Source organism: Labrus mixtus, chromosome 18 (genome assembly GCF_963584025.1).
Source record: "Labrus mixtus chromosome 18, fLabMix1.1, whole genome shotgun sequence".
Classification (NCBI taxonomy): Eukaryota; Metazoa; Chordata; class Actinopteri; order Labriformes; family Labridae; genus Labrus; species Labrus mixtus.
In genome coordinates this window covers 1,217,648-1,232,018 of record NC_083629.1, presented here as the reverse complement: position 1 = coordinate 1,232,018, position 14,371 = coordinate 1,217,648, and the positions used below count along the sequence as shown (strand labels likewise).

General features: G+C 41.3%; 1 protein-coding gene across 3 annotated transcripts in view; it reads left to right on the top strand.

The window, feature by feature from the left end:
- Window positions 1–14,371, top strand: part of lrfn5a (leucine rich repeat and fibronectin type III domain containing 5a) — a 140,160-nt gene that overhangs the window by 64,911 nt on the left and 60,878 nt on the right. For all 3 annotated transcript variants that reach the window (XM_061062703.1, XM_061062704.1, XM_061062701.1), the window contains exon 2: window positions 8,789–8,902. The gene's annotated coding sequence lies outside the window, so the exon portion shown is untranslated. The remainder of the gene's footprint in view (window positions 1–8,788; window positions 8,903–14,371) is intronic.

Sequence of the window (14,371 nt, the reverse complement as noted above, 5' to 3'; positions counted from 1 at the left end):
ATTGGAGGTGGAGGATGGGTGGGGGAGAAGTCACAGAGATGGAAGAGATGAGGTGTAAAAGAATGAGAAATGCAGAGATGACAGATGGTGCATCTGGAGAGTCCTTCCACACCCCCCAAAACACACACGCACAGACTCACAACCAGGATATGTTGTCATCTGGTGCTTACATTTTTATACTGAGATGTGTGATATAGAATGAAGTGTGAAGCTGTGAATAATGGACAGTGACTCTCAGATTGAGACATCTTATCACTGCTTGTTTCTTTTTTATCTTTTTGCTCAAATTTATTGAGGAAGATGGACGATGATTCAACCTTAAAAAAAGCAGTTTGACACATGTCTGGGTGACTTTTCATTATTTGTGCAGAATAGTGTAAGATAAAGAGAGAGAGAGAGAGAGAGAGAGAGAGAGAGATTTTTATTAAAATATACCTTAAATGGACCTGAACTTGTAAAGCACTTTTCTAGTCATCAGACTACTGAAACACATGACACTGCATGTCCACTCATTTACACCACGTGCACACACTGATGGCAGAGGCTGCTATGTAAAGTGTCTATCAATATTAACTCCAGTCAGACACATTCACATGCAGCTGACGCAGCAGCGGGAGCAATTAGCGGTCCGATGTCTCGTCCAAGGATACGTTCGGCATGTGACTGCAGGAGCTGGGGATCCAACCACCAAACATTCATTTGAGAGACTACGGACGTCCCAGGACAAGACAAATGATGCATAATGTCTTGTATAGTCTTGCATGTGCAATGTGGTGTAAAACATGTGTGGTCTTTGTGAACTTTGACAGTCATTTTTGTTCAGTGAAAATAAATGGTAATCAGCATAGGTAGTAAGATATCAAATGGTAATATTTTCCTGTCAAAGCCGTTTGTCATGGCACCCGGTAGCTTAGTTGTTAGAGGACTATAGCCACCATCCTCCTGCATCAACATGTCAAATACTGCAGGATATGCATGTGTATGGTGGGTTTAGTTACTTCTGATGGATACTTGACACAGCAGCCTCTGCTATCAGTGTGTGAATGGGTGTGAAAGTGTAGGTGTGAAAAGCACTTTGAGTAGTCAGAAGACTAGAAAAGAAATATACAAGCTCAAGCCTATTTAGCATTTACTATTAGTCCTCTAAGCGGGCGGCCCAGGTTCAAAGCCGACCTCTGGCTCCTTTCCTTCATGTAATTTCCAACGTTCTCTGTCCCTGATTTCCAACTCCTATTGCTAAATAAAGTCATAAAACCCCCAAAAATACCTTAAAAAAGCGGTTTGTGACAACCCTGCTAGCTAAAAGGTTGTGTTGAAAGGGAATTGGCAGTTTGGTGTAGTAAGAATAAACTTTCAAAATATCAAAATAATGAGACCTTGCACTATTTTCTATTTTCTTTTAGAATCAGAAGATTCCTATTACAAAATACTGCAAAGCCAAATACAACATCAGTTGTTGCCAAGTCCAAACTCGTGCAAAACAACTCTCGTCTGTTTTCAAATCTTAGAGTCCCCGTTTCTGTTTCTGTATTAAATCAGCACTGAGCCCATTGAAGTGAACAGCATTTCAACGTAGCCACATCTGGTGTTTGTTGAGTAGTCTACACTCCTGTCATTTTTGTTGTTGATTAATAATAATAATAATAATAATTTATACTTTATTGATCCTGCGAGGGGAAATTTGTTTTTACACTCTGTCTAGTTAACATGCTACACAAACATAGGCCAAAATACACACATGCACAAACAGGATCCTATGGATCCCATTGTGTATGTTGCTTATTGAGCATGTTGCTTATTTGCTTTGAATTGAGTTGCACAGCTGGTGAAACTTGTAGCTTCACAAAAGCGAGCCAAGTCACACTCCGATCTGCACACCAAAGTTCAATCTGCTTATCTAAAAGGAATGAACACTCCGAGTTGTGTAACCACAGCTGATTGATCACACCTCAGTTATATAACTGCTCTCTGTTGAACACTAGCAGCTCTGGAGTGTGTCAGAGTGACTGGGTGAGTTAATGTGATAAAAACGCGTGGGAGCATCCATACTGTGTTCCAGTGGGTTTGACTCGAACATACCGCAGCAATAATTAGTCTTACTCATCTCCAACTCAGGCAGATAGTTTTCCTCTTGAAATACAATGACAATATTTGTAATAAAAAAAAAGCTGAGTCAGTAAGATCTTTAATATCACAGAGGGGGATGAAACAACAAAGCACATGTGTATATTGGAGAGTAAAACAAAGGAAAAGAAGTTGGAGAAATATGAATGCAAACAAAACAAAACCATCTTTATCATGGAAATTAAACAACAGTGTGTAGGCACAAAATCTGCATATTTGTGTAGATTGTGTAGGCAAAGAAAACTGTACATGTGATTGGACATCAGAACAGTGGTCTGGTCTGGAGAGGTTCCAGGTCACTGGCATGCTCCCTGTATAGCAGCCTCTCTAGTAGCTATTAACTCTCTCCATTAATGCATGTCCATAGCTTTTGTTTGTGTATGTTGAATTTGGGCATGTGTGTGTGAGAAGCATGTCTCTTAATAACAGTGTAAAAATAGAATTTCCCCTTAGAGATTAAAAAATAACTTGATTTTTTTCCCCTAACATTCATGAAATGGGTGTTTTAAGATGATTCTAAATCCCCCTTGGGGGGTGCCTGCAACCCATGAATGGAGGCTGGAGTCCACCAAGCAGGCAGAATGGGTTCAAATCCGACCTGTGGCTCCTTTCCCTGCATGTCATTCCACATTCTCTCTCTCCTGATTTCTGACTCTATTCCCTTGTCCTATCTCTCTAATAAAGGCATAAAAAAGACCCAAAAATAAACCTTGAAAAGAAAAAGATTCTAAATCCCCTTGTGCCTACTGTTTCAACAGACTAATGAAAACATTCATCTTAAAATAGAGCTGTAAGCTTTTTTTTCCTTTCCATTAAACTGAAACACGTCTGTTTTTGCGGATTTGCACAGATATTTAAGGCAGATTAAACAAATTGTGAAAAAGATTTTTGATAATTATGAGCCATGCTGTTACGATTGTGCTGGGTAGATAATACAAATTTAAAAGTATAAATAGAAGGACTGGCTGCAGATTTGACTTAGCCTGAGTCTAAAACAGTTCCTACATTCTAGAAAATTATCTACACATCTTTTATTATTTATTTTTTAAATATTTCCGATGCAATAGATGCCCTGTTATTATTTTATTCCAACACTGAGAGACTAAGTATAAGGCAACGTAAGGTAAGGCAAGTTATCAGGAGAGAGAAGTTAGTGATTTTGAGATGGATTATTATTTTACAGAGATGGTGTGATTGTGAATTAACTGTTAGAAAGTCATTGGCACTTGAACTCTAAAGAGTAATCGTAGGATGTTTGCCCTGAGCCGCAGCAAAAACAAAATAATCTGTACCCCTGTGGAGTCAAGTCACTGGTGGTAGAGGTGTTGGCTGATGATGTAGTCAAAGCTGTTTGAGGCTGATGAAACATGGTAACAATGGGGAGGTAGAGGGTCACATGCATAGGCCAGTGAATCTGGTGATAATGGAAGAGAGTGACAAGCGGTGTTAATGAGTATTCAGAAGAGTATGGGTAGTCAGAAGACTAGAAATGCTCAAGTCCTTTTACCACATAATGAACAGGAGGAAAAGAAAGCCATATTTAAAGACAGCAGCAATATAAAAGAAGGCTTACAATGAGGGAGGGGAGCAGTTCTATCCTTCTCCTTCTTCCTCTATCCCATTTTACAAGCCTGACACAGTTTCAGAAGATGGCTGTTCAACATGAGTCTGGTTTTGCTCAAGTTTTCTGCCTTTTAAAGGAAGCTTTACCCATGTTACTTTTCTAAATGTTGCTTAGTGCTCATGATGGATTAATGCACGGTGGTGAAGTGATTAGCACTGTTGCCTCACAGCAAGGAGGTTCCTGGTTAGAATCCCCATCAGACAGGAGTCTGCATGTTCTCCCCGTTCATGTGTGGGTTCTCTCCAGGTACTCCGGCTTCCTCCCACAGTCCAAAGACATGCTCGTTAGGTTAATTGGTGACTCTATGTTGCTCGTAGGTGTGACTGTGTCTGGTTGTCTGTCTCTATATGTCAGTCCTGCCTAATGCCCAATGACAGCTGGGATCGGCTCCAGCACCCTGCAAACAAAGATACAAGATAATGGATGGATGGATGATCATGTGGGATGGGAACAGCTGAGAACTATGGGAAATATGAGTGAGCATGCATACTATGCAACATAGTGTGAAAAATAAACAATCAAACCAGCATGGAGAATATATGCTAATATATATATTCATAGTCTTCTGGGTCGAACTTTTGCCACAGCTCCATTTGTTAAACAGCCCTTGCGCTTGGCGACAGAAAGTTCACCTATTTTTGTTTTCAACAATGTACCCCTACTTTAAAAGGTAACTATGAAGAAACAGTGCATTTTCATACCGATTGCACGTTTTGCTTTTCAGAGTCAAAAAGGGGCAAGTGGTGCATTGTTTTATGCAGACGTTCTAAAGTGCAGCGACTTTTGAAACATCTGCTCCACTGGTGTGTTAAATAGCGAAGCAGCACAGATTACAAGCTTTGTCTCCATTCCTGTTCTTTATCACATCATGGATCAGGGATGCTTCTGGACTTTATTCTGCTGCACTATTCATTCTAGCCTGTGTTTTTGGTTGAAGAGGATACTGAAATAGAAGAATAGAGTGGAGCTGTTCTGGAGCTTCTTGCAAACACAGTCTTTTTAAAGAAATGTTTCATAGCAGTGATAGTTCCACATATTTTTCAGTTAATTATAGATTACATTATATTTTTCTTACAAATGATTTAAAACCCTTGAAGCAGTAAGGAAGGCTTTTAAAACACAATATGTGCACTACAAGTGTCAGTACAAAAAAGAAAAAGCTACTTCACACTGCTCCTGTTTTCTATTCATAAGCTCAGGAATGTATAGAAAGCAGAGCCAATAAAGCCCGCTATACAGTCCTGCATAGAGCAGGGAGCTTAAGCTGAGAATCTGCGGTGCACTGCTGTACACATCAACAGACAATTGCAAACACACAAACAGGCACACACACACACACACACACACACACACACACACACACACACACACACACACACACACACACACACACACACACACACACACACACACACATACAGATGCTGTTTTCTTCCTGCTTCCTAACCTCTTTCAATAATTCAGAGGAGTGACTTGCTGCCTGGCTGGCAGTGTGCTCTATCCATGGACTCGGTCAACCGTTGCGGACAAACACACCCCCCCACTCATATGAACAAAGTGTTTGCCATGCTTGGCAGTGTAACATCCATGCAGCTGTATACACCAAACCAGCTTCTGAGATTTGTTTTCATTAGGATGTGACTTTTCTCGCAAGGGGGGGGGGGGGGGGGAGTATCTGCAGTATGCAGTGAGTGTTAGTATGTCTGCTGTATGTTCCATGGAATATGTAAATAGATTGTGGAGCAATGACTTTCTAAAAAAGAGTGAAGTCAAACTCACTCTGGATTTGTTGTTCTGAGCTCTGTGTTCCCATGGACGGCACAAGGCTAATGTTATGCTCAGAGGCTCAAACATGTTTCATTTGTTTTATTGTTATGTATTTAACCTTTATTTAACCAGGAAAAAGTCTCATTGAGATTAAAAATCTCTTTTACAAGAGCGTCCTTCCATTACTTTTTTGAAGTATGTAGCTCTGTAGGATGGAAGCAGACTGAGAAAAACTCTTATAAATAAAAATATGCCAGTGGTTTAGTCTACGTGCAGACAAGGCAGACCAACCAACCCGAGCATACAAGGAGCAGTGGTGAGTAAGGGCTTTTAGATTGGTGATAAACCTCACTGTGCTTTCATTCATGTGAACGACCCCTTCTCCAACTATTAGCTCTGCCACCTAGTGGAGGAGAGAGACAGCCAACCCTACACACCGTATTTAGAGGCACAATGGCAAGATTACAATTCAAAGAGAACAAAAAGAGGCAAACTGAAAACTGACTCGAATACACTTGCAGATGAAACATGTGTGGACAACGAGTGGAGACTGGAGGAGAGGGGGGAGCTTGTTAATACACCCCAACTTGACCAATTCATGTTTGGAAGATTTAGCTCTTGACTTGTTAAGCCTGAATGTGCAAAACTGATGCTCAAGAGCACCTAAATTGTTTTTTTTAAAGGCTCTGGAGTAATGATCTAGCTGCCGTACTTGGTGAATTGGAAGTATGAACATAGCAGGAAGGAAACATGGCACAGTATATGATCACTGTGATTCCTCTTTACACTGACCAATTCATGAACTCTAAAAACAAACAGTAAACAAACTGTAATTTGGCAGACTTCCTGTGGCTGTGCAGCCCCTAGTATAGAGCGTTTCCTACTTTGAACTTATGTAAGATGTTGAATAATTGAAAGTCATTATTTTTTAGGAGACCATTTTTCCTGTAAACAAAATGGTGATTCTTGTTCCACATTTGGAATTTGTCAAAGCGTCCATCATCCTCAGTCAACCAATGTTTAGTAAACTTCACTTTGGCACATCACCACCGGTTTCCTGGCTCATTAAAGAATGCAGGCACTTTTTTTGTAAAGTCCAGAACGCCTCGCCCGAGGGATGCAGGCTCATTAGACTGCACGAGTTGTCTTTTTTTCGCTGTGAGAATCAGCAAGAAACTAACCACTGACCCACGGTTTATGTAATGCTGTTGTCTGCTGCAACTTTAATGTGTTGTGCTGTAATGGATTTCATCAACATTTAATGCTGCAGCTGCGTTCTGTGCAATTGTCACTGAAATAAAAGTTTGAAGATGACTGGCACAAGCCTCTTAATACATATCTTATAAGGATACAAAGGCTCTTTTTTTACGAGGGTAGACGTATAAATAGTTTATTTTAAGCAATGGCAAGTGATATACACGAGTAAGAAGTCTTATGTCTGTGTCTGTAAGTAAAAGGGGTAACAAAAGGTAACAAAAGGTACATATCTGGACTTGTTTCTGACTTCCAAGCAAATTTGGAGACTTTGCTGTGATACTTGTGCTTCTGTCTTTTTAAGAGTGGAACATCTTGAAGGAGCTCATAAATAAACATGTGTTCGAAGAGGGAAACAGACTGTTATTAGTTCATTAATTAGATCATTCAGTATTTAGTGATATTTGGTTGCAGTGCATGATAAAAAAAAGAGAGAGGGTTAATAAGCAACGTCGAGATGCTGATTGAAAGATTTAGTATTTGATTTGCCTTTTCAATCCATGATTGTCTCACTCCCAGTGGATTTAAATGCCTCGTTCAGTTCGGGGGGCGTGGTCCTGCATATTAATCAGTCGGTCACATTTTGCTGCCACGGGCACATTTATTCGGACAAAGAAACTCTGCTTTTGCCGACGTATCATTTTTTCCAGGTCATACTGAGAGTTCAGAATTAATGAATCACATCCCTTATTCATCATACTCTTAGACTTATACATCAGGATTATGAATTTACTTCTTCCTTCTTCCATCACAAATATTAAAGTTCAATATGTTGTATGAAAAGTCCAGTGTTTAAAGGTGCAACTTGCTTGTATCAGTATTGAAATGAATTTCACAAAAAATTAATCACTTGAGGTCAAACTGATTGGTAACGATCTAAATATTGTTTGAATATATCTTGAGTTATCTGTGGAAGATAATCTCCACAGGAAAAGATGGAGTGCATGTGTGTTTTTCTGCTCCAGGCTGATTTTAGTACAGGCTGTGTGTGACAGTATTTGTGTGTATGTGTTTGCATGTATGTGTGTGTATGTGTGTTTGCGTGTGTGCACACATGTGTATGTGCGTGCGTGTGTGTTAGAATCGACTGATATCTGATACAACCATTCTGTGCAAGCTCCATCTCGCCCCTGCATCTTTATCTCCTTCTGACACATTCATATTTATTTGTATTATTTGTCATACATTTTTTTATTAAGATGGGGGGGTCATTTACATTCCCTGTCCCCCATCTTAATTCTCTTTCCACTCAAGTCCTTCTCACCCTCCCCTCTCCACCTTACTCTTTACCCTCATTCTCTCTCCTCCTTGCCACATTTTAATCCCTCCCTCCCTCCCTCCCTCCCTTCTTATACCTCTCCCTTCCCTTCACCCTTCCCGCCATCCTGCTGCCTCAGCTGATACAGAAGCAGCCTTTGTTTCAGCTGCGTCCTCTACCCTTTGAAGGAGGAAAGCTAAAAAGCCAGTGAAGCATGGATAGGGTGGAGGAGAGGAGAAAAACTCCAAATGGGAAAATGGGATAAAAAGAAGAGAAGCGTGAGAGGATAAATAGAAATACGGGGGGATGAAAAAAGAAAGGGGGAGAGGGATGACGGAAGGAAGGAAGAGGGATAAGTTTGGATCAATGGCCAGGGTTGTTCAAGTCATTGATATCCAGTAGAAACAGCATGTGAGGGCAGATTTCCTGTGTGGGGGGGGGGATCAGCCTATAGGACGTGCTTTCGACTTAGCACACTTCCACTTGGTTCAATTGTGCACAGTTGAAGCACTTTAGTTCACAGTTAAAGGCCAACGGAGCAGTTTATTGATAATTAAGCCCTTTTGGAAACCAGTCAATGGTGGAGAACCCTTTACATCTTTACTGTGCTGTAGGCCAAGTACTGTTGTAGTCACTACAAATACACTGTAAATGGTGTGGAGGCAGTGATTCACACTGTCAAAAGATTTGTTACTTCATTGAACTGTTGCCTCTTGAGTCCAAAACACTCATCCATTTTCATTTCTTTCTTTCTTTTGCAGAGAGAGTGAAACCAGAAAAGAAGATTTTGGACTTCAACCCTCATCCATGATGTTATAGCCATGGTAACATGTGATTCCTGAGGCAGAGTGTTATTCACTTTTACATCTCTAAAGGTAAAGTCCTCCTCTGGTCTTTCAGTATGGACCTGCTCTGAGGAGTAGCATGTCATTTTGGGAAATACACATTTGTGCTTTCTTTTTTTACATGTCAAGACAACAGCAGATAATACAAGATAAGTTAAAAATATGATCAACTTTAACTACTCTTTATTCAATACATTCTAGTGCCAGGTTGCTGAATAGTAACAGTAATAAAATAAGAGTAACAGTACGCTAATTATGAGCTACTGCCAGTAGATAGTTACCTGATCTTGGTGTAAACACTGAGCAGGGGGGAAGAGCATGCCAGGCTTTGTTCAAAGGTAACAAAATCACCCTATCAGCACGCCTGAAGTGTGCTGTATTCACATGTTAACTCCATAGACTGTAAATATTAATGGACAAAGCTTGAGTGACATCACCCATCTTTTTGGACTGGGACGGCCCAACTGGTGGACTGACTTGTGCAGGGCTGGCCTGAAGTTTATGTACACACACATGACTGAAGAGTATTTATTTACCCCTCGTGTCTGCACCAATCAGAGCGACTTTTAAGATAATGAAGACATATTGTATCTTCTCTGCTTCATTCTTCAAGGACTCAAACCAAAATGTACATTTAAAGAAAAAATGTAAAGTAACGTCTGCACACTTAAAAACTATAAGCTGCCTGTTGCAACACAGCCTAAATCTTGGATTTCAACATAAGTCCCTCCTCTGGCAAGGCAATTAGCCAATGACAGACAAGGATTTTTGGGTGGCACCTGGGGTTGCCAATAAGATTTCAAGGGGGGCCCATGCCACCCCTGTTCACCCATCTGGATGCGCCCTTGACGACAGGCCAAGAGCTGGAGCTGATGGGGGCTTTAAGCCTTCTGACCGTTACATCACACCCACCCTCCTGTACAGTGTGTGCCCATGAGGACAATAACCCTTCAGACTTCTTTTGTTTTTTTGTACCAGGTTGTAAACATGTTAATTTCTGCTGTAAAAACAGACATTTTGTTATGTGACTTATGAGGTTTTTGGAGCCAGCCTCAAGCAAGAGTGTACACAAGCTGCAGTTTTTTGCACTTCTGCGTTGGCTTCATTTTTCAACACCAGAGGTTGCTGCTTAGTTAGCTCAGTTGTTAAAGCTCTGAGGTTGATTATTTAAAGAGATGAGAAAATTATTTTTTTCTAAGGAAGTTATCACATCAAGCCCAAAAATGAGGTCCAACACATAAGCCCTTGTATGCAGTAATTGAGGGAACTTCAGTGATGCTGTCATCAGGGCCTATACCAAAGAAAAAGATAATAATTCCGCTAATAGCCAGTTCCAATGTTTTTCTTTTCATTACTCCTCCGTCGTATTCTTTGTGGCATTTTATCAAATGAGCTGTGAGTTTGGGAGTATTTCAATTGTTGTTAGTAGTCTCTCCTCTTTAAAGGCCACTAGTGCATCCTACACTCCCCACATTTTCATTCATGTGTGGCCCTGAAAACAAATCTGAGTTTTTCCAACAGGTGACTTCCTCTGCCTAAAAGGAAACATCTCCTCTGAATCAGCAGCTAGGTATACTAGCAATGCAACAGATCCTCATTGGCTACTGACATACTGTGGGTGCATTCTGCAGTATTTGCAGCTAGGCCAATGTCTGTCAAAGGGAGCACGATCAGCTGATACTGTTCAACTGATACTCTGGTGCATGCCTTCTATGCAGATGATGTCGTAACCTATAGATAGAGCCAGGTTATCTGCTCCTCCCTATTTTCAGTCTTTATGCAAATCTGAGCTTATCTCATACATCTAAGTGCTATCAAAAAAACCTGCAGCAGGAAAGAGGGAGTAGCATCATTCCCCAAATGTCGACTTATTTCTTTAATAACTCTGCACCGCAGGCTTCTAATAAAAGTTTGCACCTCTTGGGACCAAACTTCTCCAAACAGAGTTTTGGCATTTTTTGCTACATTTTACATAGTGACAGGAGAGAGCGAGACAAGAAAGGCATGGGATGATATGTAGCAAAGTGCCTGGGGCTGAAATGAACCCAAGGCTGCTGCTTGCTGTAGGGACTCATAGAGGGTATACACTAAACGAGGTAAGCTACCAGTGCCCTCCCAAAATAGACCTTTTGTTATGAAGTGCCTCTATGTAGGGGCAGCAGAAACCAGACTCTTGTCCTGCAGGATTTGAATCATGAATTGTTTAGGTAAGTTGGCTAAATCAAAGCAGAGTTCAAGGCTTTTGGTTACCTGGCTACCTAGCTTTTTTGTAATTAAATTCTGGTGAAATTCAAGTGAGTTGTTTGGCTACATTTGACTTTGTTGGCTGCTGTAGTGGTCACCGGAGTGGTTTGTTCTGTGTGAGTTTGCTGTGTTAATTGGATTAGCTCTGGTGTGTCCTGTGGTGGACACCAGGCTATCCTGTTTTTACTTAGTGTGGTTATACAGTTGAAACCAGGCTGGCCAAGTTTGAGCCCGTCAATGCAACCAGGTGTGCTTAGAGCTGCCATGGAAAAGAAGGTGACCGAATTCAGACAGTCCCTTAAGAATTAGTAATCTGATGCAGTCTTGATGCTCTTGATTTAGCCCGTAAAGCTATGTCCCTTACATATCCTTCTTTTTTTATTCCTCAGCATCTCTTACTGTACCTCCTCTTTTAACGCTCCCAGGATATGGTAGCTTGTCATCTTCATACAGACTTTCTCTGTCAGGATTCCACCTCTAACCTCTTTACCCCCTGAGACTCTGCTGCTGATCTCCTCTCCCCTATCCCCCCCCCCCCCCCCCCTCTCTCTCTCTCTCCCTCTCTCATTCTCTTTTCCCAAGCCTGCTTTCCCTTTTCCTCTCTTCAGCGGGCTGTTAGATCTACACTTCTAACCCCGATATATCCCTCTGGGATGTGGCTGACTGCTGAACTCAGCTGGAAAAAGAAGGAGGGAGAATTGAGGTAGGGGAGGAAAAGCAGGAAAGATAGAAGGTGGGCTAATGAAGCAGCGGTCCAAAATCTATCAGTCCGTCTATCATGCTATGTGAAGCATGTTAATTATAACTTAATCTATAAGCTTTGTATCTCTTCAACCTTGACACTCTGTTCTCCAAAACCAAGTGGATTAACCAAAGCAGATATAGAAAATGAAATACAGGCAGTGTGTATGTGTAAGTGTTGATGTGTGTGAGTGTGGTGGGCATTTATAACTCTACCTCAGGCAGGTGTAAAATAAGCTCTGACCTTAACAGTTCTCACATTATATATAAAGATAAAGGGAGCTTGCTGTGATATGATCATAGCCAGAGGAAGATTTTCACAGCATTAAAAACATGGCTTATGGGCTTGAGAAACGGATATATGTATGAGAGTGTTAGTGTGTAGGGCGTGGTAGTATGCTGACTGCAGGTTGCGGGCACGAGCCTGATGATTTAGAATGATTCTGATTCACTATCATATGCATGGTGGTAAAAACAAAATTGGCTGGTACGTTATTTTGCGTGTGAACTTATTTTATACGCAGTGTGAGAACATTTCTACTCACGTGTTAGTGAGTGAGGCCCATTGTGCTGGATTGTCTACTACTTTATTGACTAGAAAGAAATAAAAATAAGTAAATGTCTTTTGATTATCATGTAAAAGTCCAGTTCATCAAGTTTGGATTCTGAGACAAATCAAGTAAAAAAATAAAAAAAAAAGTGAATGAGTGGCATGGATGAAATGAAAAAAGTAAGAGTGCAAACAGTCAAGCCCACGTACTGTTCACTGTGTGTACTGCTTCCTACTGTGCGTATGTGTGGGTTGAAGTTCATCTAGTTCTTCTTTTTCTTGGTGCCTGTCAGTCATCCTCTGCAGTGAATGTGCAGACAACACCAAGGAGAGACAGAGCTTCTTTTTCAGATTTTTTCAAACTTTTTTTCATAGCTTCAGGGAGTGATGTATTGAGAGATGCAGAGACAGACACGGGGAACGATGAGAGATCAAACAGCCGCCTCTGTTTGTTTTATCTTTTTTAATGAACAAAGTGCCACACATTGCAATGCTTTGGAGTTCACTCGGAGGCCTGTGCGCCGATGGGGGGGCTTCAACCTGCAACCCTTCAGCTTCTGAGAGCAACTTGAACTATTGCTCTCTCTTGAGCTGGATCATTCTTTTGTGTGTGTGTCCATGTACATGTGTGTGTGTGTGTGTGTGTGTGTGTGTGTGTGTGTGTGTGTGTGTGTGTGTGTGTGTGTGCTGAAGCCCTTAACTGCTGAGCAAAACGGATCAAAGTCAAAGTCAAGTCTCCCTCTGTCCCCTTCTCACTTTGATGAATGGCGGCCTGGGTGGATGGAGGGCTGGATGGAGGGAATATAGAAGGGAGGAGATGGAGAGAGAGAGGGGTGAATGAGGGAGTTCAGGATGGATTGATGGATGGGGAGAGAGGGGGGTTAGAGAGAGTACGTGAAGTGGAAGTAGATGGTTGAAATGTGAACGGATGGCTCTGACCTTTCAATCACCCTCTTGAAGGCTGGAACCATTTATCCAAGATTTTAGTCACTTTTTTCGCTCTCGCTCTGTTTTCACTTTCTCTCTGTTTTTTGTCTTCTCTTTCATCAGTTACTTTATGTTTACCATCCTCTGTTTCCTCTTTTTTTACTCTAATTTGCATTTAACATGAATCCTATCTCTCCTCTGTCTATACTCTTCTTCCTTTACCTTGCTTTAAACCTTCCATATGTTATTTTTTGCACCCTTCTTCTTCTTAAATTAATAATTTATTCCTCACTTGATGATTTTGCCTCCCTCATTTTCACGACTCCTCATACTTTAATTTTCCCTTTCCCTTATCAGACCTGTTTTATTTTTTCCTCTTCTCTCATATCCTGCTTTCCCTCATTACCCTCCTCTTTACCTCCTGCTCTGGCAGCTTGTAAGTGTGTGCATGTGTGCCTGATAATCCTTGCCAGATTGTGTTAATGTGTGTATCTGTGTGTGTGTGCATGATTTCTCTCCCAGAGAGTTAAAAGACTAGATGGATCCCTGGGAGAAGTTTGGCAGCAGAGACCTGTCCAAGGCCAGCTGTGCAGGCCCGGGTCACCAAGCTAACCTCTTCCCCCTGCCTTGCTTCTGGCTCTGTGGGATAAAAGGTGTGAGGACGGGTGAGGAGGTAGGGGAGTAGGAAATACAAGAGAAGAAAGCAAAAGGGATGAGGATAATTCATACATGAGCGGAAATGCAAACACATAAGACACACACCTCTAGGCATTTGGTTAGTCATGCTTGAAGCTCCCTCACTCTCTCTTTCCCACTTTCCCTCTCTGTTTCTCTTATGTTTCCCTGTTAGTCATGCTGAACACTCCAAAACTATCCTGTTTTTAATCCTTTTTGAGTTCCCTCGGCCAGAAGTAGCAGACAAACATTCTAATCTGATAAGGTTTGGAACAATGCAATGGACAAAAAAGTCCAAGTTTAGTTCAGGCTGATTTGTTTTACACGTGTGGAAAGAAATCGCAGTGATCAGGGTCCAATCA